At 46.7% G+C, this 6189-nt stretch overlaps 1 long non-coding RNA gene across 1 annotated transcript; it reads left to right on the forward strand.

The window, feature by feature from the left end:
- Nucleotides 1–309: 309 nt before the first annotated feature.
- LOC311596524 lies at nt 310–5465 on the forward strand. The gene is made up of 3 exons (XR_014778867.1): nt 310–449; nt 3742–3921; nt 4268–5465. It is a non-coding gene; the product is annotated as an uncharacterized lncRNA (long non-coding RNA).
- The last annotated feature ends 724 nt before the right edge of the window (nt 5466–6189 follow it).

Consider the following 6189-nt stretch of genomic DNA (forward strand, 5'->3'; position numbering starts at 1 on the left):
GTGGAGCTCCTTAAATGGGGGGGGGGGCTCAGAAGGGGGGTGCTGATAACCCCGAAGCAAGAAGGATGGTGAGGCCTTAGCTCTGGCAGCAGCTGTGGGGAAGGAGGGAAGCAGCAGGTCTGAGACTTTGAAAGTTGTAGGTGGTGGTAGCTTTGAAGGCTGGTGAGTTGGAGGAGAGAGGGCGGTCTTGTGCAGGCTTCTGGCTTGTGTGCTGTTGTTGAAGGCCAAGGAAGGATGGAATCCAGGCTTGCAAATTGACTTAGGCTCCTGTGGCCACTTGAGGTTGCCATAGTAACCATGAGTAGGGGCCCAGCTGTCCGCAGAGTGGTAAGGAGGAAAATGAAAATGCTACTTCATATCTCTAACTCCAAACCTCAGGTCCCAGTTAACGTCTGTGGTCTCGATGAACTGTTAGTCTGATGACACAGCAGCCCCGAAATATTTGAGAGGTAATGCTTGCCTTAGTTTTTATGATTTATTTTTATTTTACCCTTATGTGCATGATGTGTGTGTATGTATGATGTGTGTGTACGGCCATGTGAGCAGGTGCCCTCGGAGGCCAGAAGTGCGTGACAGACCCACAGGCAGCTGTGAGCGACCCAATTCAGGTGCTTGGAACTCAACTCAGGTTCTCTGCAAGAGCAGCAAACACTCTTAACTGCTGAACCAGCTCTTTGGCCCCTTTCTTTAGTTTTTAAACAAATATCTGGGAGACTTTGAGTTAAATATAGAAGCAAACCCAGGAAATCAATAGGGGTTTTGGTTTTTGATATTTATAAGTATTTGTGATATTTTAAGATAATTGAGTCTAGTAGAATAAACAAGTTGCCTGTCCCCAAGATATATTTATCATTGAATATTAATTTAAGCTTGTGACTATGACTATAAGTCCATTATATATATATATATCTTGCTGGCTTTAACAACAGGCTTAGAAAATTTAAAAAGAATAAATAATATGCTTAAATACTTAACAGCTTAAGATTTAAAAAATATTTATTTTTATGTGCATGTGTGTTTTTACCGTGTATATACCACTTGCATGCCTCAGAAGAGAGCATCAGATCCCCTGGAAGTAGAGTTACACATGACTTTAATGTCTTTGTAGGTGTGGGTCTCGTGGACATGTCTCTGGAGGAACTGTCATGGGGCAAGCGAGATGGAGCATGCTCAAACCCCGGAAACCTCAAACTTGAGCTTTAAAATCTCCTCCTGAGAATGGAAGGTGTGGGACAAAGCTCTGTCCCTGTTTCCATGCCTGCCTCAGGAGCACGTGACACAACCCCGAAGTGGTTACAGGTGGTCAGTCATGTGAACGTGTCACCTGTTATCTTTCCCCACTCAAAAAGAGCATTGCCAGCATCCTAAGTCCCAGCCAATGAGATACATTCATCCTCAAAGCCCCTCCCCACTGCCCAAGGTTTACTGTTTGTTTGTTTTTCTGGTTTGTTTGTTTGTTTTTAGTTGTTTTTTTGTTTTGTTTTGTATTGTTTTTCAAGACAGAGTTTCTCTGTGTAGCCTTGGCTGTCCTGAACTCACTTTGTAGACCAGGCTGGCCTCGAACTCACAGTGATCCACCTGCCTCTGCCTCCCGAGTGCTGGGATTGAAGGCGTTTTACATGAAATAAAGCGTCATGTGCTATCTGCTTCTCCGAAGGACGCCTTAGACTGGCTGTTTATTCTGAGCTGTAGCACAGGGGAAAGAAGGGCCTCCCTCCTCCCGGAAGCATTCATTGCTGCACTCCAGACTTTCTGCTGGACAGGAAGTTGCCTCAGAATCGCTGATGTCTTTTTTTTTTTTTTTTAAAGAGACAGAGTTTCTCTGTGTAGCCCTGATTATCCTGGTTCCCGCTTTGTAGACCAGGCTGGCCTCAAACTCACATAGATCTGCCTGCCTCCTCTTCCTATCCCCCTCAATGCTAGGGTTAAAGGCCTTTGCCACCACACTGCTGTCTTTCTTGCAGCTCTGCCTGCTGCAATCCCCATCTGTAGGGATGAGCTGAGACAGGGTTTCTCTGTGTAGCCTTGACTGTCATGGACTCGCTTTGTAGACCAGGCTGGCCTCGAACTCACAGCAATACCCCTGCCTCTGTCTCCTGAGTGCTGGGATTAAAGGCATGCGCCACCACGCCCGGCTGGAATGAGCTGCCCTTAAGCAGCTGTTGCATTCTCCTGAATCAGGTAGGGCCAGCTGCATAGCTCCGTTTAGGAACCCAGAGCTCCTGTTGCCTGCTGTTCCTGAAGCAGCTGCCGGTCTAGCTGGAGTCACTCAGGGTGGGCCCTCCTTGCCACAGGGCTCAGTCGAGGAGCCCCGCGCTCCCTGCTGCCATCTGGCCTGGTGCTGGCAGCCCAGCTAAAAGAGCACTAACACTTAGAGCGGAGACATCTTTTTCTCCCTCATCCCTGGCTAGACCGGAGATCCTGTGGCATGGATCTTGTTCTGTGTTCCCATCCTTTTCTTCCTGGAGACCTATGCTACAAGGACCTTCCAGCCGAGAAGGGTACACTTCCAGCTTGGGGCCGGGTGGTGGTCCAGGCTTTCCAATGAACCCCGAACCACATGTGGGTGCTAGGAACCGGACTCGGGTCCTCTGGAAGATTACCCAGTGCTGTTACCTGCTTACTCATCTCTCCAGCCCTGCTTAGTATCCTTATACAAAAACAATTTTTATCCTTAGGAAGTTCTTTTTTAAAATATTTATTTGTTTATACAGTATTTGGCCTGTGTGTGAGCAGAGGGCACCAGATGGCTGTGAGCCACCATGTGGTTGCTGGGAATTGAACTCAGGACCTTTAGGAAGAACAGCCTGTGCTCTTAACCTCTGAGCCATCTCTCCAGCCCAGGAAGTTCTTTTTTAAATCAGTAGTTAGATGGATGGGCTTTGCAGCTGCTGGGCAAATGTTCTATTATCGAGCTATAGTCCTCTTTTCTCTTTTTTGAGACAATCTTATATGTAGCCCAGGCTGGCCTCAACCTCACCAGTTCCCTGACTCGGCTTCCTGACTGTCAGGTGGCAGTACAAATACGAGCTCTAACATCCCCCTGAAGCTTAACTTTTAAAAGAAAAAAAACACACTATTTGATCATGCGATAAAGTTTTATGTGCTTTTTAGATAAATCATCCAAAAAGAAAATAAACCATATAGACACAATTCAAAACATAAGATTATTAACTTGATCAAAACTTCCTTTAAAGTGGTATTAAAATTTGTTCATTTTGAGACTAGGATAAGATTTGTAATACTAAAATCTCAAGAAAGAGCTAGTGCTTTCTTTCTTTCTTTCTTTCTCTTTTCTTTTTTCATGATATGGAGAAGTGTATTGTAGAGGCGTAGGGAAAGCATGAAGGGGGGAGGGGCATCCCAGAGAGAAAAGAGAGGACAGAGACAGAGAGGCAGAGACAGCAAGAGAGAGCAAGAGAGAGGAAGAGAGAGCAAGTTTTCTTTCTATTTTTTTTTTATAACTTTGCCACATCATGTATTTTTTTAAATTTCTGAATAATTTACATCCTCAAAAAATATCCAAAGATGTTTAAAGAAATAACCCACACGGATGGGATTTATGCCAAAATTAAAGAGAACATGTTGCGATATTTCCAAAATAATGCCTGTGCTATGTTTTAATAAAGTGTACTCAAGTATATGCTATCATATTTAACATGATATACGTACTAATAGTAGTCTAGCCTCAGTATTTATGTGTCTGCTCACGTGGGTGTTTTCCTTTTTCTTTTTCATCAGGGCAGCAGCTGCAGACAAGCCCCACACACGGAGGCTTGGATAGGCTTGTCTGCAAGCTGTTTTCCATAGCTCAGATGCTCAGCAACCCAAGGAGAGAACAAAGGGATTTTGCTCTGTGAAGCCTAATTGCCTGTTGAATAAATAAACAAACAGATGAAGCACAGCAAGCATTGAGAGAAGGTAAATACTGACCCTGACACCACATGCTTTACGGGATGCCAGAGGAAGTGAGCTAGGTGGCAGGCTTCATCAGCTGGGAGCCACCAGCCACATGCAAGCAGGGGCTCGGCCCCACAGTATCTGTCTGCCAAGACACAGACATGGGAGTAAGGTCTCTGCTTGTGCCATAATCTCTTCAGACGCCCAAAGTCTCCCATCAAAGACAGCCCATAAAATCAAAATCCCAGGAAAGGGGGAGTAAGATGCATATGGATTGTGTGGCAAGCAATGGTCTCATGGGGGCCTTTACGGAGTCAGACTGCTGACGGGCAAGCACATCTTCATTTTATCTCACGGTTCCCCCAAGGAAGAAGAAATGACTCTGTTGAATGCGGAGGTCACTTTGGCATGTCCTGATGGAAGAGCCCAACCACCAAGCTACCTGCCCATCACTGGGGACATCCTCCCCTCGCTGGGCCTCACGTTACCACACCTCACTATGGGGGTCAGTATTGACATCACAGTGCAGATATTGACTGGCCTCTGTAACAGATTTCACAAGCAAAGTTAACAACAGCGGCTTTTGGGAACCATTGAGTCACTCTTCTCTTATTGTCCCCACTTCTGTTTTGCAAGCCCACAGTAGACAGGAGAGCTGGCCACCATGTGAGGTCAGCAGGGGCCTTTCCCTTCTCACCTACTAGTTCAAGTACCTACCGCAGCATCCAGACATTTAAACCCTCTTGCTCTGATTTTTTTTTAAAAGGCAGAACTCTTTTAGTTACTTTCCTGTTGCTGTAATTAAAACACCCTGACCCAGGCGACTTACAGAAAGAAGAGTTTGTTATGGCTTAGGGTTCTAGAGGGATGGGGCCATTGTGGCGAGGAGGCAAGACAGCATCAGGTAGGCATGGTGGCAGGAGAAGGATGCCGAGAGGTCAGGGTCTCAGTGCAAGCACAAAGCATAGAGGTTGCACTAGAAGTGGGGCTCAAAGTCTACCTCAAAGGACATACTTCAAGCAAGGCTACACCCCCTAAGCTTCCCCAAACAGTGGCATCAACCAGGAAACAAGTGTTCAATGCCCGAGTCTGTGGGGGACATTTGTCACTCAAACACCACACAAGTCTAAGGAAGACTGAGGAAGGTCTTCGCAATCCTTGTGGCAGTTTGTGATGCTGAACCTTTTACTGTATTGTTGTTACTGCATTGTTATTACTTTTACATTTTTTTTGTGTGGAGAGCCACAGATAGCAGCACCCCTTGCTGCTTCCCCAGTGCAATGCGCCTCTTATGCGCATGCGCCCCTTTTGCGCATGCACAGTGAGCAAGCCCTTATGCGCATGCCTGAAGGCATAGCGTGAGGTGGCATGATCCAAACGCACCAACCAAGAGCGACAACGTGGCAGTCTCTGATAGGACCAGGCACACTATAAAGGTTCTGTGGGAGCTTTTCCCGGGGTCACTCCGATAGTCCAGGATCCTGAATAAACTGCGGCAAGAAGAATTCCCGGTGTTGGTGTCTTTCCTGCTGGTCGGGGGTGGCATCGACATTTTGGTGGCCCGTACGGGGAATCTTAGAACTTGCGGCAGCCAGGGCAGCTAGCTGGTAAGTTCCCGGTCAGTGGGAACATGACAGGCATAAAATGAGATACAAAGGGCTTGTGGCGGCCACCCTCCTCTTTGCTGAGGATATAAACCTGGGCCTCCACCTTCTGGTGGGGCTGGATGGAGCCTGGCTTGACCATGACCAAGCCACACCTCAGATCCTCCCGCTTTAAGCCTCGGACCAGAGCGCCTAGGTTGTCCCCTGCCTCAGCCCTCTCCAGGCTCTTGTGGAACATCTCAATGCCTGTCACCACAGTGCGAATGTTCTTGTTATGTCCCAGCAACTCACATTTTTTTGGTTTTTCGAGACAGGGTCTCTCTGTGTTAGCCTTGGCTGTCCTAGACTCACTTTGTAGACCAGGCTGGCCTTGAACTCACAGCGATCGCCCGCCTCTGCCTCCCGAGTGCTGGGATTAAAGGCGTGCGCCACCACGCCCGGCTTTTACATTGTTTTATGTCATACTTGTAGTGGTTTTAGAATTCCTTAATAATTGTTCATTTCTGCATTCATTTTTGATGAACATGTTAAACATAGTGAACATATTTAAAGCAGGTCTTATTTAGTGATTCTACATACATATGCATAAAATGTCATGAGGGAAAAAAAAAGACAGGCAAAAGATTTCAAAGACATCATCCATTGTCTTAGCCGCCTTTCTGTTGCTGTGAAGAAGCGACAGGAC

The sequence above is a fragment of the Acomys minous genome, assembly GCF_964271855.1.
Source record: "Acomys minous genome assembly, chromosome: 4".
NCBI classification, from domain to species: Eukaryota; Metazoa; Chordata; class Mammalia; order Rodentia; family Muridae; genus Acomys; species Acomys minous.